Source organism: Pan paniscus, chromosome 3 (assembly GCF_029289425.2).
Source record: "Pan paniscus chromosome 3, NHGRI_mPanPan1-v2.0_pri, whole genome shotgun sequence".
NCBI lineage: Eukaryota > Metazoa > Chordata > Mammalia > Primates > Hominidae > Pan > Pan paniscus.
Genome location: NC_073252.2, coordinates 179,616,400 through 179,642,455, shown reverse-complemented (window position 1 = coordinate 179,642,455; position 26,056 = coordinate 179,616,400). Strand labels below are relative to the sequence as shown.

The 26,056-nt window shown below is 36.7% G+C and overlaps 1 protein-coding gene across 1 annotated transcript in view; it reads right to left on the bottom strand.

The window, feature by feature from the left end:
• TENM3 (teneurin transmembrane protein 3) overlaps window positions 1-26,056 on the bottom strand; it is a 2,735,422-nt gene that overhangs the window by 907,074 nt on the left and 1,802,292 nt on the right. Inside the window, exon 8 of the mRNA XM_034959455.3 lies at window positions 24,343-24,423. The gene's annotated coding sequence lies outside the window, so the exon portion shown is untranslated. The remainder of the gene's footprint in view (window positions 1-24,342; window positions 24,424-26,056) is intronic.

Sequence of the window (26,056 nt, the reverse complement as noted above, 5' to 3'; positions counted from 1 at the left end):
CTGTGTTGGGCTGCAACAATAAAATCCCACAAACTATGTAATTTGCAAAGAATAGAAATTTATTTTTCACAGTTTTGGAGGCTGGGAAGTCCAAGATCAAGGCATTGGCAGGTTTGGTGTCTGGTGAGCCTCCAGTCTATCCTGGACAAATGCTATGCCCTCACATGGCAGAATGTCAAAGGGTAAGAAGGTTGAATTCCCTCTGTCAAGTCCTTTTCGAAGGGTACCTAATCCGATACATGAGGAAGGAGTCCTCGTGGCTTAATGGCTTAATCACCTCTTAAACAACCTCTCCCCTTTCCCCCATACTATCACACTGGCCACACTGGAATTTTGGAGGGTACACATTCAGATCCTAACAAAAAGTCAGACAAAGGATTCATTTTTGATCATCACATACACTAGATTTGACTTTACAAACATGACCACCTGATTGGACGTGTTCTGTAAACAACTGGAAATAAATGAAGGATAAAGGCATGGGCTGAAACTGCAGGTTTAATAATGAGCATATAGGTGATAGTTGACATGGCAAGAGTGGATGAGCAATCTAAGGATTTGGATAAAGAAAGAAAATTGAGCAAGAGTAGAAAGTCTGAGAATTTGATCTGAAGAGAACTGGTAGAAATAGAAGCAAGAAAGGAGATAAAGAAAGAGAAAATAAGAAAGGTATTAGGGTGGCTAAGAGAAGCCAAGGAAGAGGTTGTGAAGGAGGGAATCATGGTATCAAAAGCTGCAGAGATGGCAGGTGCTGAGTGGTAGGAAAGACCATCTGGATTTGTACTACAGGGGGTGTAAATATTAGATTAACTGGGTTGTTTAGGGAGGGAATAATTTAGTGCAAATGTTAGTTTCTTAGGATGACAGGGTTTCAATTTATATTTTAGATGCATTTTCCTCCTATTAGGGAACAAGTAGCCAACTCCTTAGTTTGTTTCTTATTGGAATTTAGCAGTTTAGCTGAACTAATTTACGTTTTTGAGCTTATGAACAGCTGCAATGTTGTATTTAAATTTCATCTGCTCTCTGTCCTACTTAATGTTCCAGTAACAATCCATCTTACTTTCAAGTCTGACAATTTCATAAGGGTATTGACCACCCACAGAGAGTATGCCTTCAAAAGGGAAAGCCCTTTAAGAGCTGTGTTGAATGAAGCAAAAATGCTTAGATTGTAGTCAATACTATTAGAACTGAACTGGGATAAGAGTGCAGTGATTCAGAAGAATTAGTTCCATTATTTTTACTGAAGCTTCAGGAAAGCAATAGCATCCAGGAAAACAATAGAATTTAGGGCACTGTGATGGTCATTGGGATACTATTCACTGTAGTTGAACAACCCACTAAAATATTTCAGTAAAAGTGCAGTTAAACACACAGAGCTGAAAACTTCACCAACCCTACAGACACTAATGATTTTCCATACAAATGGTTGGGGCCCCTTTAAGTAAAAATAATGAACAAGACTATATTCTGCTTGCTTTATAATAGACACTTCTGATAAGAAGTGATTTCATTCTAATAATAGAGTGGGGGCACAGTTTAGTCTAACACGTTAGAATAAATTGCTTGATTTTAATAATCTTAAGTGCAAAATTTTTTTTAAAAGCCCACAATGAATATTGACATTTAGAAACCTTTTAATAGTAGCATAATTCCTATATATAAAGCTAAGATAGTAAGGGATCTATTTTTTTCTTCTTTCAACTGAGCAGCTTTGTATTTTAGTAGTCTTTTTTTCTTTGAAAACCAGATTCCTATTTATAAATATTTCTGCATCAGGACAGTACTCCTTTAAATTAAGTGTGTCCTGAAGTGACCCATATCTGGCCATCGGGTAACCTGTATCAGGTAGTACCACATGTTCACAATCAACCCCAGCATGCACCCCTTGGGCTGATAACTAAAATGTGACAATTCTGATAATTAAACCACCTAAAGCCGGTGGCTGATGTCTTGCATTAATTCAAAACAGCTTAAGGTGAAACAGCACACTATCCAATTACCAGAGACATGCCTCTGTATGCTCTCAGCCATGTTGGCATGGCTTTCCTCAGATACACTGAACCTCATACCTGACAGAAACTCTAATTTAAACAAATAAAGGGGGTTGCTGATGGATTGTAGCCTGCTTAATCTAACTATTAGTCCCTCTGAAGACTTCTCTTGATTAGCAAGGCTGAGTAGGTCAGAGGATGACATTTTCCAATCAACCTAACATTCATGGAGAAATTATATTTTTCTGTATCATTCATTAAGAGCTAGTGGAATTCAGATTTTTGGCTTATAAGGAAGATCCCAATTAATTAAAATAATGAAGAAGAAAAATAAAAGCAAATTATTTTATACTGGAGTATAGTTTTAACATTTATATGCATAGATTCCGTCAGCAGTAGAGGATGTTAGGATTTCCACACTCTTCCCAAAATGCAACCAGAAAATACTACAATGGAAGGCACAGTTCCAAGGATTATAGTTTTCTGTATCTTTGCTGTTCAAAGCAAGAGCAGTCCTGAAGCACCTCACTAATTTGAGGATTAATTTATAATTATTGCCCGTTCAATTAAATTGTTCACACCTCTTCTCTACCACGACTACCACGATCATTAAATAGTATTGATTGTATGCCAAAAACAGCCTCAAAAAGCATACCATGTGTGCTAGGCTGTTCTTGTGTTGCTGTAAAGGAATACCTGAGGCTGGGTAATTTATAAAGAAAAAGCGATTTATTTCTGCTTGCAGGTCTGCAGGCTATATGGGCAGGGTGGTGCCAGCATCTGCTTCTGGTGAGGTCCTCAGAAAGCTTCTAATCATAGCAGAAGGGAACGGGGAGGCGGCATGTCACATGGTGAGAGTGGAAGCGAGACAGCAGGCTGGGAATGGGGGTGCCACACACTTTCAAACACCCAGGTCCCATGTGAAAGCACGCATCGCCAAGGCGATGGTGCTAAGCCCCTCATGAGGGATCCGCCCTGTGATGCAATATCCCCCCACCGGGCCCCACCTCTAACACTGGGCATTACGCTTCATTGTGAGATTTGGAAGGGACAAATATCCAAACCATGTCACCATGTAAGTGTAGTGTGATGGTTGATTCAATGTGTCAACTTTAGTGGGCTAAGGGATACCCGGGTAGCTGGTGAAACAGTATTCCTTGGTGCGTTTGAGGGGGTGTTTCTGGAAGAGATCAGCATTTGAATTGTAAATTGACAAAGGAAGATCCCCCTCCCCAGTGAGGGTGGGCATCGACTAATCTCTAGAGGGACCAAATAGAACAAAAATGTGGAGGAAAGGTGAATTTTCTTCTGTCTGAGCTGGAACACACATCTCCTGCTCTTGGACGTTGGCACTCCTGGTTCTCAGGCCTTCAAACTAGAACTGTGGCTTACACTGTTCCCCCCTCCTCCAACGGACCCCTGCCCCAAGGCCTTCAGACTGAACCACCGGCTTTCCTGGTTTCTCCAGTTTGCAGATGTCAGACTGTGGGACTTCTCAGCCTCCATAATCATATGAGTCTATTCCTGTAAGTCTCTCTCTCTCTCCACACACACACACACACACACACACACACACACACACACGCATATATATATGTGTATATATACATATATATATACACACACACACGCATATATATGTGTATATATACATATATATATATGTATATATACACATTTCTATTGGTTTTGTTTCTCTGGAGAATGCTGACTAATACAGACAGTGAATTTAACCTGATTTGAATTTGTTCTTTTCACAGGCTATCTAAACGTTTACCTACAAGCCTAGGGTCTATCCGGGTGCAGGTTGGGAAATGACAAACTAAAATTGAGCCTTGGCCAGGCACAGTGGCTCATGCCTGTAACCCTAGCACTTTGGGAGGCCGAAGCGGGTGGATCACTTGAGGTCAGGAGTTCAAGACCAGCCTGGCCAACATGGGGAAACCCCTGGCTCTACTAAAAATACGAAAATTAGCCTGGCGTGGTGGCGGGCACCTGTAATTCCAGCTACTTGTGGGGCTGAAGCATGAGAATCGCTTAAACCTGGGAGGCAGAGGTTGCAGTGAGCTGAGATTATTCCACTGCACTTCAGCCTGGGCAGCAGAGCAAGACTCTGTCTCAAAAAATAAAATAAAACAATAGGATAGAATAGAATAGAATAGAATAGAATTGAGCCTCATCTGGGAAGCTGTTTAAGATTATTGTGCCTGATTTTTATTGCTTGCCTTTTTTCTCATGTGTACATATATAGTGCATATATTGTAGGCATGAAATAGCCAAAAGTTAAATCCTTGAGGTCCTTCAATCAAGGGAATATGCTTGATAGTTTAAGGAGGAAGAGTGATTTGAATTCAAGATTTTTGTATTGTAAAGGCTATTCTAGGTTGTTCCCCATTTTGAAGCTGCATCTCATCTTTAAAATGCCAAGGGATATAAAATTATCCAATGTATCCTGGAGTCCAAGAGGCTGATCAGAGCGCGTGCAGAAGAGAGACACTGTTCTCAGATACGAAGCACTGAACTTAAAATTTTGTCGTGAAGAATGTCGGAAGAAGGCAAATGCCCTTGGAAATACTTTAAGCAGTTGTGGTTGCAGCCAGGATATAAAGCATGATTCAAGGGAACACTCACTCCAGTGAAGACTGGATAGAGAGGCACAGAGAAAGAAAGAGAATGAAGAGAACTAAACGGAAAAAAAGAGAACCAGAATACTCCTGTAGCCACCTACTAACAGATTAAAGGTATCATTAATTTCCTACTAAAGAGAAATTGGAAATAGTCATTAGAAATCTAATGTATTTTGTCAAGTCTATCATTAAGCTTACATTAACAGCCTTGTAAATACATTTAGTTTTTAATGCATACTGTAAGTTTGGGTTCTGGCTGTAAAATGTCCTATTTAAAAAAAAAAAATCACACAAGTACGTGTAAAGATAGCCATATAATTTGGGAAGACCCGACCAGTAACTGAAGCTTAGAATCTGGGGCTCAGAAAGGACATTTTTTTTTCTAGTGTTTCTAATGCCCATTATAATCAGTCTTTTAGACTGGCACTTAGGGGAAATAAGGTGAGCAGGAAGAAAAACTTTTTAAAGTACACTGTAGAAGAACTCATGAAATAAAACAGGAAAGTATTTAAAGTATTTGCTGGGTTCTTATGAGCCAAGTTTCGTCAAGGTAGCTATTTTCTCTAGCTTCCAGATTTTATTTATGTTGGCTCAATGGAAAACTTTCCTCATGGTAAAGGACATTCAAGCAGGTGTCAGGCACTAGGAATAATGTCAGATATTCATTACCCAATTTAGAAATATCACTGAATTAAAACTGAATTAAACTGAGTTGAAACTGATGATTAACCCAAAGTTTATTAGTAAGGTGTAATATCAAAATTAAACCAGTAACGACGTAAGATTTTTAAACCAAATTTTTAAAATTACTTCTAAGTTTTAGTTTGAATATGAAATGAAGGCTTGTGAAATTAGAAAAAAACCTAAGAGATTTTTCTTACTGATGGTAATGTATAGCTGAATATTAAGTGCATGTGCATATGCATAATATACTTGATTTGTATCATATATAATATCAGATATGTAGAATACATATAAATTATTAACACTGGGTGAAATAGAGAATCCAGAGAAAATGCCAAGAATCCATGTGATTTAAATGTTATTTAATTAATGATTTTCATGTATTGAACCAATATTTATCTCAAAAGTTTGCTTCAAAATTAAAATACATTTCTAGTTCATTTAATATCTAGCTACCTTCAAAATTTTTAGCACAACTTAATGAAGAAAAAGTTGTAGAGGCCGGGCACGGTGGCTCATTCACGCCTGTAATCCCAGCACTTTCGGAGGCTGAGGTAGGCGGATCACTTGAGGTCGGGAGTTCGAAAGTAGCCTGACCAATATGGTGAAACCCCATCTCTATTGAAAATACAAAAATTAGCTGGGTGTGGTGGCAAGCGCCTGTAGTCCCAGCTACTCAGGAGGCTGAGGCGGTAGAATTGCTTGAACCCGGAAGGCGGAGGTTGCAGTGAGTGGCGATCACGCCACTGCATTTCAGCCTGAGTGATGGAGGGAGACCCTGTCTCAAACAAAAACAAAAACAAAAACAAAAACAAAAACCCAAGAAAAACCACAACAAAAAAACTTGTAGGAGAAAATGCTGCCAGATCTTTTTCCAGCAGGTTGATCTACCTATTGAAATGTTAGGCAAGAGATGACTTGCCTAAAAACACATGTGTGGGACTGCACTTTCAAATCCATATTCAGAAGATTAACTAGCTTTTAATATTAAGTTTATTCTTTGAATGTTTTATCTCTAAGAATGGCCCAGTGAAAATACATCATATTATTTTGTTAACATGTTATGAGATATAGGTATACCTAATAGAACAGTATTTTGTAAGTGGCATTTAATTTTTGAAATATTTAATTTTTGAATTGATAGTTTCAACTGAAGATGTTATTTGATATAAACCTTGGTCTCTATGCATTATTTTTATATGAGTCAAATGAAACGAACATGTAGCTATGGGAGGGATTTTTTTCATGCTCAAGTAGAGGTTGTGTTGTTTAAATTCTAGTCAATGGTCTTAAAATCTTGAATCTCGGCCAGTCGCGGTGGCTCACCCCTGTAATTCCAGCACTTTGGGAGGCCGAGGCGGGCAGATCACGAGGTCAAGAGATCAAAACCATCCTGGCCAACATGGTGAAACCCTGTCTCTACTAAAAATATAAAAATTAGCCCGGTGTGGTGGTGCATGCCTGCAATCCCAGCTACTCGGGAGGCTGAGGCAGGAGAATCACTTGAACCCGGGAGGAGGAGGTTGCAGTGAGCCGACATCTCACCACTTCACTCCAGCCTGGCGATGGAGCTAGACTCCTCTCAAAACAAACAAACAAACTTGAATCTCTTTAAAGTTTTTGAACTTTTTGTATAGTTTTTGCTTAGGCTGTGGGACTGAGCAAGAAGATTTCAATGATTGCTAGTGGGCATTCTCAGGAAGTAAGTAGCTGCTCAGAACAAGGGGAAAATAGATACAACTTGTAGTGCTCATACATTATACAAAAAGCAATGTGAAAATATTTGATAGTTATATTGATCAATGAAGAAAATTAAGAAAAATTTCACATGATGCCCCTTTGAGACCAAGATCTAGAAAGTGTAATTTTTTAAACAAAGAAACAAAAATAAGATTTAAAAAATGTTTTCCATAAAAACATTTCCAAAAATTTTTATAAGAATTAAGAAAACATTTTCCATACGGAAAACTGCTTGCAATGAAAGTCTCAAATCAAATCATAATAGATAAAGGAATAGTATCAAAGGAAAACCTTGAGGTCAGCAAAGTAACTGAGACAATGATTTGAATTGTAGGGCTTTTTAAGAGATAGGCAGATGTTATTTTAGATTATTTTGCTAGTATTTTGACAACTCAAGGAACAGGGAAAAAAATCTAAAGACTGAAAAGATTAGATTATTTTTTTAAAAGAAAGGGATAAAATTGAATATTATCCAGCCATCGAAAGAGATAAAATTCTGATACATGCTACAACACGGATGAACCTGAAAACATTATGTTGTTAAATAATCCAGATGCAAAAGGACAAATATTGTATTATTCCACTTATATGAGGTACACAGAATAGAGAAATTCATAGAGACAGAAGGTAGAATAGAGGTTACTTGGGACTGCGGACAGTGAGAATGGGAAGTTAGTGTTTAATGGGTACAGTTTCTATCTGGGATGACGAAAATGTTAAGGAAATAATGGTGATATTTACACAACCTTGTGAATATACTTAATGTCACTGAATTTTATACTTAAAATGGTTAAAATAATAAATTTTACATTATATATTTCTTATAATAAAAATTAAAATTAGAAAAGTTTCAGAAATAAACGGGAAATTCGTAGTAATTCAAGTCAGTTTAGCATGCATTATTCCTAGATATTCAAGACAGGAGACCTTGAACTAACCGGGGTAGCCACATAAACTGGTTTTCTGGGATAGAAAGTTTCATGTGATGTCCAATTGCCAGATAAACTTACTTATCAGTATGCCACGAAAAAATTATCATCTAGAGTTCCATGTAAATATGAGAATTGTTCCACAGGGTTTTGTCCGGGGAACACAACTATTTAATGTATTTATCAAAACTTGTTACTTCCCCGAGGAACCAGGATGCAGCCTCCCATTCATTAATGGGGACCTTGCAACTGAACACGCTTCCATTTCTTTCTTCCGGCAACCAGAAAGCTCAAACAAAATACGATGTTCAGCAACCAGACTCATCTTAGGATTGGCATATTTCTATTCTCCTTGTTCCTGCCATTAATCTTCTACTTCTATTTATAGTTTATTATTCCACTGTGGGATGTAAAAATTGTATATTGCGGTGGCTCACGGCTGTAATCCCAGCACTTTGGGAGGCTGAGGCGGGCGGATCACAAGGTCAGGAGATCGAGACTATCCTGGCTAACACAACGATGAAACCCCGTCTCTACTAAAAACACAAAAAATTAGCCGGGCGTGGTGGCGGGCACCTGTAATCCCAGCTACTCAGGAGGCTGAGGCAGGAGAATGGCGTGAACCCGGGAGGTGGAGCTTGCAGTGAGCCCAGATCACGCCACTGCACTCCAGCCTGGGCAACTGAGCGAGACTCCGCCTCAACAACAACAAAAAAATTGTACATTGCCTCCAATTCTTTGTGAAAAGAGGTGGGCTGTAAATACATAACAACGTAAAAATACCTGGAGCAGTGACATGGAATGTAGTATTATGGGTATACTCATTAAGTTTGTAGAGCGTGGCTAACATGCACGATTTGAATGAGTTGGTGGACCTCTCTTCAATTCAACTAAACACACACACGTGTGCACCCACACAGGTTCTTAGCACAATGCTTTGGTATTAGTTCCTTGGTCTCTCCTCTTGGGGAGTTTACAATTCGGTCAGAGTAATAAGCTTCTTTACCCGTCATTTCAAATGTTTGTTAGATGAACTAAACCAGTTATTAAGAAGCAAAAAAAAAAAAAAAAGATTAATTGCAAAAACAGATAATATTTAATAAGCACAACTGCTTCTGAATACAAAAGGAAACACAAAACATGCCATTACTTTGAATAGGGACAATCTGCAGGAATATTTATCTATTGAAAAAAATGAAATTATAACTGAAAAATTATTCTATCCAGGGTGTGCTGCTGTTAATTTGACACTGGTGGTTGTTTTGAAATCACTGCCTACTCTGTTGGCTTGTTTCTCTTAATCATACCTTTTGAGAGCTTAATCTGACGATTATAAGTCATTACTTCTATGCTTGTGACTACAGGTTACATCTCCCATTTCCAATGTTCAAAACTCAATCCATTGGACCGATTTAGAAGAAAGGGTTGGACTAGATGAGTGGACTGCGGAATTATTACTGAAGCCCTTTCTAGCAGCCAAAGCCTAGAATTAATTATATGGAAATATAAAGTTTAGAATTAGAGGAGACCTTAGGAGTAACTGGTTTTAATCCTCTGATTTGATAAAGAAGGCCTTCAATGCCAGGTGCCTGAAGTCTAACTAACGAGGGTCAAAGTCAGGGTTAAAAACTCAGCTCTTTTGTTTTCACAGCTGAACTATGATGTACTTGAGAATGGGCACCCCTGTATATCAGTCTTCACCCTCTAATTCCGAGAAGTGGGCCTATGTGGCAGACTGTGCAGGCCCCAGTGCTAAGAACAGTTCTCTCTTCTGGAACACTGAAATGGAAGTTCCAACACTGAGAAAATAAAGGCTCACTCCTTTCATTTCTCATTTAACATTTCCTTCCTGCAGAAGTCCAAGAGCACACAAAGTGATGAGGAACAAACGTCATGAATGAATTCCCAGCTCCCATGTAGAGGAATAATTAATCCATTTGCTTCTCATTTTGATTCTGCACCTCCCTTAAAATTTATTATTAGAGTCGAGCAGATGCCCTCTACAAAGGGTTTTCCTCATAATGAAGTCACAGCCTGGAGAGTCAGGGTCTTGCAGCCGAACTCTGCAGGCGAACGGGGGGACTCAGAAGCCCTTGAAAACATATGTTCTTTTTACTAAAACCTTGAACTTGCAGAATTATCTTGAAATTACACTTGAGTATTTTCACCCTGCAGTGTCTGACTTTCTGAATGGTGTGCATATTTTTCTCTCAATCAAAAATTTACAAAATCATGGAAGTTGCATGAATGTGAGGAATAATGCAGAAGATAATTCTAATTGAGAAGACTGTCATTAAAAGTTTGAAACTAAAAAGTAGGCGATTTTTATGGTCTAGATGCCCAGTAAGGAGATAAATATATCAATTGTTCAGCTTACGTGTTACAATTTTTGCAACCACTTCATTTGGCTGTGAATGTTAGAAAACCCAGGCAACCCAAGGGTTAATATCTGGCACTTTTTGTTTTTGGAATTGTCTCTGTCATAGTTCTGTAAGTCTCCAGGAAACACACTCAGTCCCACTCATATTTCATTGACTTGTGACAGTTTTAATATGTGCTACTAATGCTAATAAAAGTAAAGCAAAATAAGCCAAGGGGGTCAAAAACAAAGATCAGTTTCAAGATCTCGAATATATTTCAGGACCTGGAATAACGCTTTGTACATGATATGTGGTCAACAAATACGAATCCTTTCTTTCTAACTTCAAATATCACTTTTTCCTGATAATTTGAAGACAGACAAAATGAACTTGAAGACATGAATAAATATATTCATGTTCATTTTGTCTGTCTTCTGAACTACTTATTTTAACTTATTCCCCTTAACTTCCTTTCTTCTTTAACTTGTCCTTATGAATTACTTTCACTGAGTCTCTTTCTTCTTATTGGTGCTAGGTTTAGAAAATTGGTGAGAAGTAACATAATTGACTGAGTCATCACACTTGCCTCTAAATGGTTTTTAAATCCCCACTCCCGAAGGGTATCCTAAATTGTGCTATTCTTGTAATCAGGTGGGCAGGGAATAAATCTTCCAGGGAATGTGGAGTTAAAGTAGAGATGAGTTATCCCTAAATGGAGAGAGTGGTGGAGGTTGGGGGTAGACTTTCATGCTTGGGATTTCCCCCAGAATTCTAGCTTCAAGTCTAAGGCTATTTTATAATATATTAGCTCAATGAGTTATTCTCATTACATACTCAAATGAGCTTGGGTCAAATAACAGAATGATAAGCCAGAAGTAAAACCCAAAACATGACTCTTATGTGTCAGGAACGGAAGAACTGATCTGACCTCTATTAGAGCCCCGGGGGCTGGCATTGCAAGTTGGTCATAGGAGGAGCCCTGCACATAGGCTTTGTAGATTTTATTGATTTTGTCACAAGGAGAAGGGCTTGTCATTTGCCAGGTGAACTGGAACTCCTTTGTGAATTTGTATGAATTTTTAACTAAAGTAAGGGTCTATATATTTTTTTCTCATCTGTTTTCAAAGGGTAGGAGTTAGAGCTTACCAAATAATTTTTTTTAGCAGCTACTAAAGTGCCACGGACTATTGTAGTTGTTGACAATTTTCCTGCATTCTATGACTTGTCACTATCACCATATTCACTACTTTTACTATGTTACTAAAAATTGGGTAATAAACTTGAATACAATAAGTTGTCACTATTTTTTAACAATATATCAGTCAAAATGATAAACCAATTGATGAAATGATAATCACACTTTAATTCCTCTATGTCTTTTCTTAAACCTTTTTCTGTATCAATTTTTAATGGTTAACATTCATATGTTTGTTAATTAACATTTGCATATTTATTATGTGCATGTGTTATTGATATTTACATATTTGTTCATATTTGCATATTTAAATATTTAAACAATTTTCCTATCAATTAATCTAACATATATTTCTAAGAAGTCAGGAGTATCATCTTCGTTTTATAAATCAATAAGACCACAATCATCTGCGTAGGTTATCAGTGGATATCAAACTTGCTAACTTCCTTAGAAAGGAGAGAAGTAGTAGAGGAAGGTGCCTTTGGCTGGTATAGGTCAGGAATCAACATGAGGCAGAATTTAACAACGTTTCAATTATGAAGTGAATGAATAATATTATGAAGTCTCATGAAAATTATAATAAATTATTTCAGAGAACAGGAAGGGCAATGCAAATGAAAATCCCATAATATTTATCCCATCCCCATTGACTATGCAAGAGTTGAATTTTGGAAAATTAACTTAGACACACTAAAAAGAAGTTCACTTATTTTATTTTTAAAATCCAATCTGAACATGTTAAAAAAACCACTTTTTTTCTTAACTTTTATGTGCATGACGCTTGCAGGTGCTGATTTTTGACAGATCACTTTGGACTGAGCAATCAGCGAAGTGCCACAAGTGTGTCTACTAATTTTATGAGAGGGAATAAGAGTTCAGGGTCTCTTTTAAGTATCACAGGAGTCACATCTGGGGCTTCTCCACAGTGATCTCTAACGTTCTATGAGTTACAGGGATACAAGATATTTTGAAGAAAATAAAATTTACCTCATTAACTATTGTTATTGCTGTATATGAATTTTAAAAACCATGTCTTCTCAAATTTAAATGTTACTGTAGATATTAAACACTTTCCCATGAGAAGAGATTACGAGCAGTGTCAGTAGCCGGGCACCTTGTTCTCTAAGTGGGTAGCAATTTTCCTTCACTGCTTCTGTCAGTTCTACCTAGTGTTTAGTAGACTGTAGCTACTGCTGGGAGAAATGAGAAATTTCCAGTGCTCAAAATCAGTTAAGAAGGTCATTGAAAACATTTTAAATGTGGTTGGAGGTAATTTCTTCCACTGAAAACTCCTCAGAGAATTTCTTTTTTCCATCATCCTTCCTTCCTCCCTCCCTCTCTCTACTTTCTCTCCCTCCCCCAACTTTCTTTCTTTTTGCCTGTAATGATTTCTCAAAAAACAGCAGTTCATTATACAAATTGTATGGAATATTATTCTTCTGAATTTATGTCACTTGACAGTGTTGATTTCTGTAGGTTGACCCATATATTTCTGCACGTGGACTCATCAAATAGTAACAGTCTTGCTCTTCTGTGCCAGAGAGATATTTACTGGGATAACACACACAGTATCATGGAGCTACCCAATGTGGCAATCCCACTTTCATCTGAAACTAAGTGAGGAGTTGATTCGTAACTGTGAAAAGAGAATAGACTAGAACTCTACCCTTCCACTAGATGAGAAATGCAGCTGCCAAGAACAGAGACAACACTGATTAGGTCATAGACCAATAGACAAAGAGCATTCATAATATAGATAGATAGAGAGGTAGATAGATAGACAGACAGAAAGATAGATAGGTAGGTAGGTAGGTAGATAGACACACAGATAGGTAGATAGGCAGACAGGTAGGTAGGCAGATGGATGGATGGATGGATGCATGCATGGATGGATGGATGGGCAGATGATAAATAGATGATTTGATAGATGAATAGGTATATAGATGGATGGAAGGATTATATATAGATAGATGAATGAATAGACAGATGAGCCATCATCTTATTAAGAAATAAATAAGGAAGACAACATATTATAAAATATTAGGGAAAAAAGTTTCTTTGGGACTATTTAAGGTAAACTCTCAACATTTACAAGTGTGGAAGTAAAGAATCAACTACCAAAAACACTGAATATCATAACCAAAACAGCATCCCAGAGTAGAATGATGTGTTACACCATGAAACTAAAGAGTCGAATAGGTTAATACACAGACATACATTTTGATTAGACCATAGACCAGACTATCCTTGATGTACTGCTAAGAACTTTCCCCAATTCCATTTCTCCCTCTTCTCTCCTCCCTTCCTTTTCCTGCCCCCCTCATTTTCTTTCCTTCCCCCCATTTTTCTATCAACCTAATTATACAATATGTTACCTATATACATACCTACCTATCCATTCACCCAAATATAATGATACACAGCCTTGTATATAAGTTAAACACACAGCCAGATGTCCACCATTCTCAAACTAGGTTCAGTCATTTTCAGTGAATTCTTTCATGATCTTCATCTGAGCAGACAACTAGAATGGGTGGATCCTTCCTAAGGACTGAACAATATGTCTGGTGCCTACAATAGATCCACCCAGTGAGTGACGGCCCTTATGTCAGGTGTCTCGTTTCAAATTAGTAACACCTCAATGTGCATCAGGAACCTTAAACATGTTTAGCAGGAATGACAGAAACAGCCATACGCCTACAGTAGGCTCCTCCGTTTCCCCACTACCACCAAACCCTGTCCTTAGTCTGGGCAATCCACATCCATCTAGAAGACTGCATTTTCCAGCCTCCATGTAATAGATGTGGCTATTTGACAACCTCTTGGCCACTGGTTGTGTATAAGCAAAGCAGCATGTGGTACTTCCTTAAGGCCTTCAAGGAAGGGCTGGCACCCTTCTTTGTTCCTTCCTCTTGCTGTAGGCCTGGAAGAGAGATGTGATGACTGGAGCTCCAGGTGCTGTCTTGGACTTGATTCAATACCACAGGGGTGGGTGGTTAAAGGGCTAGAAAGAAACCCCAGTGACATCATGGAGCTGCTATGCCTTGGGATTTGCCTTAAGTGAGAAAATCAATCCCTGTATGTTTAAGTCACGATTTTTTGGCAATCTCTTCATATGGATAAACATAAATGCTGACTCATAGAGGAGGTAAAACTAAATATAAAAAAACTAAAGAAAGTACTAATTAACAGAGTTTTTCTGCTTCTAATTTTTCAGTTAGCATGAAACAAAATATAGCTATAAAAAAGCATCTGCTGTAATTGGATTATTTTGTATCTTCCACCCTTATTTTTTATATCCAACCTAAGTTGCTTAGATTTAATAAAACAAATATTGCATTTGAATTTGTCATTCAATATTATTTTTATCACGAATTACTATTATGTATCACCTTTATTCCTCAACTCAAATCCCGCTTCAGACATAAAGTCTTACAGGAAGAAAAAATTGTTTACCCCCTCTAAACTCCAACGGTACTTAAGCCACTCCTTTGACATGTATATTTTTATACATTTCACTACATCACAAACTCCTGGAAGGCAAGACCTGTGTATGTTACACAGCTCACAGGCAAACGATTGATATACAATGGGTTTTAGGTAAGTGCTTACTGATATTTGTGGTTATATATATATATATATATCTTATATAAAATACACTTTCCAATAACTCTGAGAAAAGATAAAATTGTTATTAATCATATAATTATTTCTTTATTTTTCTTTTCCCAGTTTCCTTCACAGTTCCAATTATTTCCTAAAGGAGAAATATAAAGACCTAAAATATATGACCTTGCGAATCAAGGAGAATACAATCTATGAATATCTGAAATCCTAAAACTTTTAAATGCTATTAATAAAGACATCAAAATTCTGTTCAAAATACTTTGCATATCTAATGTTCTTAACAAAACATGCATTTCAAGCAGAAGTTTTAAGGGTTTTAAATCACAGATTTTCACAGCACTTCCTTCCGGCAGCTGATGAAAATTGGATAATATACAATCAGAACACTTTTTCTACACATTTTAAATTGATTGAAAAATAGAAACAGATTTAACATTCAAAAAAACACATTTGCAACCGTTATGTAAAAATGGCTTGATCTGATTTAGTAGATACTAGGTATAGAAACTTAGAGCTGACAGCATTCTTTGGGATGTTTTAAAACAGAAGAAACGTATTACAGCACCCAAGCTGCCACTCTCTCAAAATAAGTGCCTCTGACTAACAGTTTGAATCTTCTATAAGCTCTATCATAAAAGAAAACCTTCCACTTAATGAAAGGTGTTCCCCATATTTCATGGTAGGTACAAGTCTGACAATAAATAGGTTATAAATAGTTTCAAAATAAAAACATAAAAGTAATAAATTGCCAAACATGAGATATATGGAAATACAACATATTTGCATAAGATTTGAAAGTTCAACATTTATTACTATCCTCAATATGATATATAACTTGGTCATTGAAAAATAACTGGATAGCCATTCAGGTTGTCAGTCTGCATTAACTAGGTGTATAGTCAAAGAAAATAAATAATGAACAAGAGTATTTGTCTTATATCATGTTTACTAAGCTTTCAAGGCATGGACTCCATGGCCAGAAATATAGTCCAGAGGACATCGTACCTTTAAAGAGGAGGAAGCATATTTACGGCCAAAGATACCACATTTACTTTCAAATGCTGTTTTGCTTAAGTAATTCATTCTTTTCCAAAGGTAAGGAAATGTGGGACAGATTTCTCTGCATATTTTTTTTTTCTGTGGGATGTTTGGGCATATTCAAGTTATTATGTGCTTTTCATAAGGCCAGGTAATGATAGCTAAAATGTAAATCACTAAGTTTGTCAGGGGAACTGAGAACAGAAGCTCCAGAATTAAGAACAAGTCTTAACTTCTCCCCCTAATAATACTTTATGGCCTCTGTCCATTGGCACACTTATACCAACCCAGGGCTCTGAACGTAGAGTCCATGCAGGAAATTCCATCAAACATGGCAGGAAAGATCAATGTGTTGTCGTCTTTTGACTCATTGAGAGGGAGAAATTTGTGAGTAAATGGGACATGTTTTTCCTACTGTAAGAATTGTCTAATAAAAGTATGGTTTGTGTTGTGCAGTTTATCTCTCAAAGACACATTTTGACCACATTTAAAACCTATTTCAGAGTGTTAGAGAATGGAGAGGTAGGTTGTATGAAGACTTACAAACTGGTAAAAAAAAATAGATTCCTAAAGAAGAAATAACAATATTAAATTTGGAAAAGATAAACTGAATATGAAAAACTAATGAATAATGAAGGTAAATTTGGACTATGGGATTCTCTAACAAATTGCTATTACTAAGATTTATAAATAGGATAGCCAGGTCATTTATTACAAAAGTGAGGATATTTTTGAGAGTGAAATTAATAATAGGTATTAACTGGGACTACGTTAGGTAAACAGCAGACATATCCGCCTTATTTATGAGAGATTGGTGGGTATTTTATTTGGCTAGATTTGAAGATGATGAGATGTCCTTTTACTCTACCAAAATGCGAACAGAGACTTGCTGCAATTATTTTGTCTATCACTAAAAAACATGAAAAAGCAGAAGCGCTTCAACACATGGCCATGAGGGAATAACTGGCCCTGGATGTGTTCTCCCATCCTAAACAACAATAAAACTGGACACGATATATACAATAACTGTATGGAGGGAATGAACAACAGGCAGTGCAGGACGGATCTTTGAGAGAAGGGAAGCACATAAAGGGAACTCTATATTTGTCCTGGCTCCCTGCCTTGTGGCAGTTTCCAGATTGCATGCAAAGAAGTAGAGCCCAAGTAGAACACTGTGTTAACATTAAACAGAGGAGAAGGAGATCAGCCACCGGGGCTGCTGTAGCATCTGGAACAGGCATGGTAGGGTACCAGAAAGGAGGACGGTACAGGGTAGGGATAGGAGGAAGGAGTGGAAGTCTGTGTGGAGTCTCTGTGGGTCTTTGGCTAACGCTTATGTTGTACAAATGGAGGGCAAGATTCCATGTGATCAAGCAGGCATTGGCTATTCTTCCTGAGGCTGAGGGCTAATCTCTCTGTTTATCTCTTTTATCATGCAGGATGGAGAGAAGTTGAAGCCAACCCAGTCTGAGTGGTAAGGGTGAAAGAGAGACATTTTATCATAACAAAAGTCTTCATTGATTAGGAACTTAGAACAGCTCCAACAACAGGTATGTGTGTATGCACCTAATAACAGAGATTCAAAAATATGTGAAGCAAATGTCGACAGAAGAAAAAAGGGAAATTGACAAAATCACACTAATAGTTAGACATTTTTGACACTTCTTTGTCAGTATTTTGTAGAATAAGTAGATAAAAAATAAAGAAAATGTCAACCACATGATCAACCAGATTAAATAAATTGATACTTATAAAATGCCATACTCGGCTGGGTGCAGTGGCTCACGCCCGTAATCTCAGCAGTTTGGGAGGCTGAGGTGGGTGGGTCACCTGAGGTCAGGAGTTTGAGACCAGCCTGGCCAGCATGGTGAAACCCTATGTCTAATAAAAATACAAAAATTAGGCTGGGCTCGGTGGCTCACGCCTGTAATCCCAGCACTTTGGGAGGCTAAGGCAGGTGAATCACCAGGTCAGGATATTGAGACCAGCCTTGCCAACATGGTGAAACCCTGTCTCTATTAAAAATACAAAAATTAGCTGGGCGTGGTGGTGCCCGCCTGTAATCCCAGCTACTCTGGAAGCTGAGGTAGGAGAATCGCTTGAACCCGGGATGGAGAGGTTGCAGTGAGCCAAGATCATGCCACTGCACTTCAGCCTGGGCGACTCCATCTCAAAAACAAACAAACAAATAAACACAAAAAACAAAAAACCACACACACACACACACACACACACACCGTACTCAAGAACTTCGGAGTACATATTTCTTTCAAATGCACTTAAAACATTTGCCAAGATAGATCTTGCTGATGCTGGGCTATAAAATAGAATGTCTAAATAAATCTCCAAAAATAGAAATCTCACAAAGTACATCTCTAATGACAGTGGAATTCAATTAGGGATCAATCAGAATAGGAGATATAGAAAATCCCCAATTATTTGGAAATAAAACAACATGCCTCTAAATGATGCATAATGAAAGAATAAATCATAAGAGAAATCAGAAAATATTTTGAGTTAAATGATGATAAAAACACCATGAATAAAAATTTATGGAATGCAGTTAAAGCAGACATTCAAGGAAAATTGGTAGCATTAAAATACTTATATTAGGCCGGGCGTGGTGGCTCATGCCTGTTACCCCAGCACTCTGGGAGGCTGAGGAAGGCAGATCACCTGAGGTCAGAAGTTTGAGACCAGCCTGGTCAACATGGTGAAACCCCATCTCTACTAAAAAATGCAAAAATTATCTGGGTGTGTTGGCATGCCTCTGTAATCTCAGCTACTCGGGAGGCTGAGGCAGGAGAATCGCTTGAACCCAGCAGTTGGAGGTTGCAGTCAGCTGAGATCTTGCCACTGCACTCCAGCCTGGGCGACAAAGCGATACTCCATCTGGAAAAAAAAAAATGCTTATATTAGAAGAGAAGTAAGACTTAAAGCTAATAATTTTAATTACCTCCTAAGTATCTGAAAAAAGGTCACATAAAAATCAAAGTAAGAAAATGAAAGGAAATAGTAAAAATAAGAGAATAAGGCAATTAATTAAGAAAAAATAAAAATAAAGAAAATCAACAAATCCAAATGTTGATACTATGTGTTTTTCATAAGGCCAGGTGATGACTGCTGAAATGTAAATGAGTAAGTTTGTTAGAGGAGCTGAGAACAAAGGCTCCAGAAGTAAGAACAAGTCTGAACTCCTCCTCCCAGTAAGACTTCAATGCCTCTGTCCGTTCTCATGCTGGTACCAAGGCTAATAAACTTAATGGGCCCCAGCAAGACTGATCAAGAAAAAAATCTGAAAACAAAAAATAATATCAAAGATGAGAGAGGGAATATGATCACAATTCATAGAGACATTCAAAGGATAATAAAGAAATATTATGGACATTTGTGTAAATACACTTTACAACTTAAATGAAATAAGTATATTGAACAACACTGTTTGTCACATCAACACTTGGAGGGAAACAACACACACTGGGGCCTATCAGAAGGCAGAGGGTGGAAGGAAGGGGAGGATCAGGAAAAATAACTAATGGGTACTGGGCTTAATACCTGGGTGATGAAATAATGTGTACAACAAACCCTCATGACACAGGTTTACCTATGTAACAAACCTGCACATGTACCCCTGAACTTAAAATAAAAGTTTAAAAAAAGTAAAACCCTGCAAATATTAACACAAAAAGCAGAAAACCTGAATAACTTTATATATATATATAAATATTATATACGTATACACACATATATTTAAATTGCAATTAAAAAGCTCCCCACCAAGATAACTCTAAGCCTACATGAATGCTCTGGTGAATTTCTATAAAAATTTTATGAAACATATAAATCTACACAAATTATTTAAGAAAACACAAAAGGAGGAAATATTTAAATACTTTCCAGCTCATTTAATGATGCCAACAGTGTCTTGGAATAAAACTTGACAAAAATATTTCAAGAAAATATAGAAACCAATATTTCTCCTGAATATAGACATAAATAAGTTTTAACAAAACACTATCAAGTCAGATCTAGGATTACATAAAATAGCCATACCTTATGATCAAATGAGGGTTTATCCCAGGAATGCAAGATGGGCTTAGCACTTAAAAAATCAATTTAATTCACCAAATTATCAGAAAAGGAAGAAAGACCATAGAATCATTTCAATGTATGCAGGAAGGAAAGCTTTTGACAAAACTGAACACCCTTTGATTATAAAACACACTTAACAAAGTAGGAATAAAAAGGAACCTCCTTAGTCTGAGAAAACATCTATGAAAAGCCTGAAGTTAATGTCAAACTTAATAACAAAATATTGAATATTTTTTCCTTTCCTGAGATCAGAAACTAGGCAAATATACTTTGTTCTCACCCCTTCTATTCAACATTGTATGGATAGTCTGAGACAGTACAATAAGTAAAGAGAAAGACATAAAAGGCATAAAGTTTGGAAAAGATGAAGTAAAACTCTTTATTCATAGACAAAATGACTGTTTACATAAATATTCAAAGGAATCTATAAAAAATCTACTAGAGAGCTCTAAACTAAAAAATACAAAATATTATAAAAGATCTAAATAAAAGGAGAGAGTTACCATATTCATGGATTGGAAGACTCAAAATTGTTAAAATAGCCATTTTTCTTCAAATTGAACTATAGATTCAATGTAATGTCAATCAAAATCTCAAAAAGCTCTTTTATAGAAAATGACTAGTTGATTCTAAGCCATATATGGAATTGTAAAGGATCTAAAATGGCTAGAAAAGTTCATGAAAAAGAAGAATAAAATTGGGGGACTTATATCACCTGATATCAAGACTACAGTGTTCTTAGTGTGGTATTGATATAGGGATAATAGAATAGATCAATAAAATAGAATAAACAGTTCAGAAATAGACACATATGACCCATCAACGTTCACTAAAATTCCAAAGCTATTCAATTTGAAAAGAAGTGATTTTTTTTGCTATATTGAAATAATTGTGTGAACATATAAAAATGAATGCATTTCAACCCCTACTTCACACTATGCATAAAAACTAATTCAAGATAATCATAGATCCAATTGCATCAAAACTATAAAGATTTTCAAACCTGGTATTGGCAAATATTTTTTAGAGAGGATACAGAAAGCACCAAGAACAAAAGAAAATATTGATCAATGTCATCAAAATTTTAAAAAGCCTATTTATCATAAGACATCATTAAGAAATAAGGCAAGTCACTAACAGAATGAAAATATTCATAGTACATAAAATCTGACAAAGGTCTACCCAAAAGATATTTTAAAGGAAAATATCCAAAAAGCAAATACCCAAATACCCAAGAGATATTTTAAAAGCAAGTCAGACAAGCATATCTAATGGGCAAAGGACTCAAATAGACACTCCAAAAAAGGCAGACTCATGAATGGCTAACAAGCACATGAAAATATGCATCATTAGTCATAAGGATAATGTAAACTAAAGCCACAGTGAGATCACAAGAAAGTTAAACCCAGAAGAATAATAACACCAATTGTTATTTGGGACAAATGGAATGCTCATCCATTTCTAGTGAGAGTGTAACATGGGACAAAGACTCGAAAATACTGCTAGACAGTGTGTTATAAGCTAACCAGCAATTTTATTCCTTGGTATTATCCCCAGAGAAATGAATACATATGGCCACAAAAAGACTTCTACAACAACTTTCATAATAGCTTGAATCATAGTATCTAAAACTTGGAAACAACCCAAATATACAGGAGGAGAATGATTAAAAATTTGTGGCATATTAATCAATGAAATACTATTCAAGAGTAAAAAATAAATGTATGACTACTGTCATACTCAACAACAGGCATGGAACTGAAAAACATCACGTTGAATGAAAGAAGCCAGAAGCAGAAATGCACACGTTGCATGATTACCTTTCAGTGAAGGTCAAGGGTAGGTAAAACCAACCTTCATGGTAGACAGAATGGTGCTTGTTCATTGGTTGTGGATAAGTAGAATTGCCCTTGTCTTCATTACAGAAATAACTCCTTGTTTTTCACATTAATGGCTCAATGGAGTATTTCCATGTGTCTACTTCTGCAATTTCCAACATTTTTTTAAGTTGAGATACTGTCAAATTGTGCATTTTAATGCCAATTTTATTATTTTTATTATTTTTTGAGTGTTCTTGTGATATTTTATTTACTTTCTACTAATTTAGACACAAATCCCATTAGGCAGTGACTAGGTTATCCCTTTTTTCTGAAGAATATCAAGCAAATTCTCAGTGCACTCCATAAATGTTAAGCTTATACATCTCTCTAAATCTCAAAGTCTTGGTTTCAAAAAATGTAAATTTTTAATTTTTGTGGGTACCTAGTAGTTGTATATATTTATGGGTGGTTACATGCGATGTTTTGATGCTGGCATGAATGTGAAAAATGTCATGGAGAAGGGTGTATCCATCCCCTCAGCATTTATCCTTTAGATTACAAACAATTCAATTATTTAATACCAATTTTAACTTTGCAACTCACTAACTGCTTTATAACACGCATAACCTTAAATTAATTAGAAGACTCCTAGATAGATTTAAACAAAACTGAGTAGGAATTATTACTTTAAATCCTTTTCTTGCATACATGATTTACATAATTAAAGATAAATTAAATACATGTTTAAGAATATGTAAGGTGACATAGGTATATAGAGGACTGCAAACCCCTCTAAACTGAAGTGTTTCCTAAAATTTAAGAGCAAAGTCAAGAAGTTCTTCTGGGTAACAGATAATTAACATATAATAGATAAGATGAGATAAAATATCGCACTGTGATTTGCAGATTAATAATGACACTAAATGTAAAGAAATGGTTTAGATGAGAAATTATTTTTATGAAAGGAAACAGATAACCTAAAATGGAAATTAATAATGTAGGATTGGAACCCTAACATTTAATAATAGTATAAGAAAATTGGTCAGCAACAGTTTTTTTTTTTTGGAAATTTAGGATAGGTAGAAATCCTAATATTAAGTGGAGCATTCGAAGTGTTAGGATTTAATTGCTATTTCTTAGAAAGAGGCCTAAAAATTAGCAGGAATCTAGAGGCTGTTGGGAAGGCCTTCTCTGGAATAAATAACTGGAAATGCAATTATCTTTCTTGAAATAAAGAAATGCGATCCTATTTTGTCATTTATTATGCTAAATACAATAAAGTCTTTAAGAAACATGTTATTAAGCCGTTTGCTGATCTACCTCTCTCTTCTTGGTTGCTTTGAGAAACCATGCAAAATCTTCATCCCATATTAATTACCAATTTAATCAGTCAATGCTAAAAGACAATCTTTTGCTTTAATTATAAAAGGCAGTTGCTGTAAACATTTGACGTGATGAATACCTTTGCTGATCTTGGGCAAGTTGTAATTTATTAAGCACAAATATGAGAAGAACACAAGTAGAGGCTGAAGCAGTAGCGACCCTCAATTAAAACAGGTGATGTTTGCTGGGGTTGAGAGTAAAGGTGAGAGAATGCCAATTAGTTGTCAAATCATGTGGCAAAACAACTGTTACATAAATAGAAAATCACTTGGCCTTCTTGTTCATTTTCTCAATTTCGTCTTTTTTAAGGCCTTCAAAAAGATAGTTCCTCTGTTTATATAAAATTTAAAAGCAGGGGAAATAAATTTGCAGTGTTAGAAGTCATGATCCTGGTTAGCCATGCTGGGGTGAGGGAAGGGAAGTGGGAGGGGGTGTGACTAGAAGGGGCTGGGGGCTGGAGATACCTGTTGGCGTGTGGAGAATACGCTGTTTGTTAATGGGGTGGGTCCTGGTTAAAGGATGTGCTCCCTTTGTAAACACCCATCAAGCTGTGCACTTATGGTTCTCACATTTGCTGAATGTATGTTATGCTTCCAAAAAATTTCCCGTAAAATATAAATTATTTCCAGAAATATAGGGAATTACCTCAACATTGTGTCAAACCTGAAAGGTTTTATACAGATGTCTGGAAGAAATAACAGTTTTCTTGAAAACTTTTCCTCAATTCCCTCTCCCTCCAAGAAAATATACCAGAACATCTACAATTTTTATTAAATAGGACTTTAAACAAAATGGAGGCATAAACATTAGCTTTGTGCTTACCATCAGATGTAGAAATGCATATGCTACTTACCAAAAAGGTGTGTTCTCTCTCAATTTTGTGGCAGTTTGCTCATTAGAGTTGCCAAGCAGGGGTATTGGTTATGGTACAAGCCTGGAAAAACAGAACAAATAGAAAAATTGCTATCCTATACAACATTAATTTTATCATAACAGTATATGTCACCTATTTCCTGATGTATTTTTCTACATAACTATAAAATGATAACTCGTTTGCTCAGTCATGTAACAAGCAATTGCTATCTTTGCATGTACCAGGTGGTACAGGAGATCTGTAGCTGTCTATTGTAAAAATTTTTCTTCAAGGAAATTAAGCAAACAAAGAAGTGTAATAAATATACCAAACTGGTGAGTATCATAAAAGAGGTATAATCAAATGTTCTGGGAGTCAGGAGGCAGAAGAGGTGACTTCCAACGGGAGAGGTGATACTTTTTGGAGGAGGTGGGGCCTAAATGGAGACTGAGGATGAGTATGGTCTTCAAGGCAGGGCCTGGGGCAGGAAGATTGGATGGGGGCAGCCCAAGTCCGGGGGACAAAATGACCAAGCTGCAGAGTTTGAACGTAATGGAAATAGGAGGGGGAATTTGATGTATTTCAGTTTGATTGAAGGAATTTTCCAGAGGGATTGGAACTGAGGTGAAACTGTGAGAGTAGCGACTAAGTCACTCGTAACAATTCGGGCACTGTGCTAGAAATTCCACAGTGAAATTAGAAAGCTATGAGCCCAGGCCTCACGGAATTCCCAGCTTATGGAGACAAACTGATAGAGAGGATTATAATAATGCATGATGAGAAGCAGAGCTTTATTGGGGGATCTGTAGCAGGGGAGTCAGTGTGGTCCAAGGGTCAGAGATTTAAAACAAAACAAAACAAAACTTCAAGTCTCAGAAAAGTGATCATTAAGGCAATGAGGTTAGATGAGATCGCCGAGGGACAGTACAGAATATAAAGGGAGGGGGTATATGGACAGACTCCCATCTAGGAGGGAGGAAGCAATCAGAGAAGAGGCAGGAGTCCTTAGGAAAGACAAGTGACAAAAGTTTTATGGAGGAGGCTGTGTTCAAACGCAGAATGTTTTAAAATTCAGGCAGGGTTAATACGGAAAAGTGGTTATTTGTCTTGTTTGTTGACTTGGATAGATGAAAAAATGACAGTAAAAATTGTGGGGCAATGGAGCTGGCCTGATATTCGGTTATTCTACACACACCAGGGCCGTTGTTCTCTTTTCTGAAAAGCAGCCTCTCTTGAACATCACGCAGTGATTCAGGACTTAGCCTGGCTAGGGTTCACAGATTAGAATAAATGACAAAAATAATCATTTCAAAAGCTATAAATCGTACATATATAATTGCAGTGACTTCTCATTCTTTTACAATTACAGGATTTTTATTACTTGCAATTATATGCCGAAGAAACAAAGCAAGGCAGTATCTAGATAAACTAAGTAACCGCGTGGAGGAGCAGTTGGTTTGGTTGTTTAGTCCATCCTAATGAGGAATTAGCCACAACTGATCACCACACAGTTAACCAGGAGGATGTTAGAAACTTCTAGATTCACTGTGATTTTAGCTATAGCTTAGAGTTAACAGCCTTGATTTCTTGAAAATTACAGAAGATAGAAATAGTACGTTAATTTACGGAGAATAATTACTTAAGGGTGCTATTGAGTTTAGCCATGCAATCAAGATTAAGGTTTCCAAATATCAAATGAATTAAAATAATCATT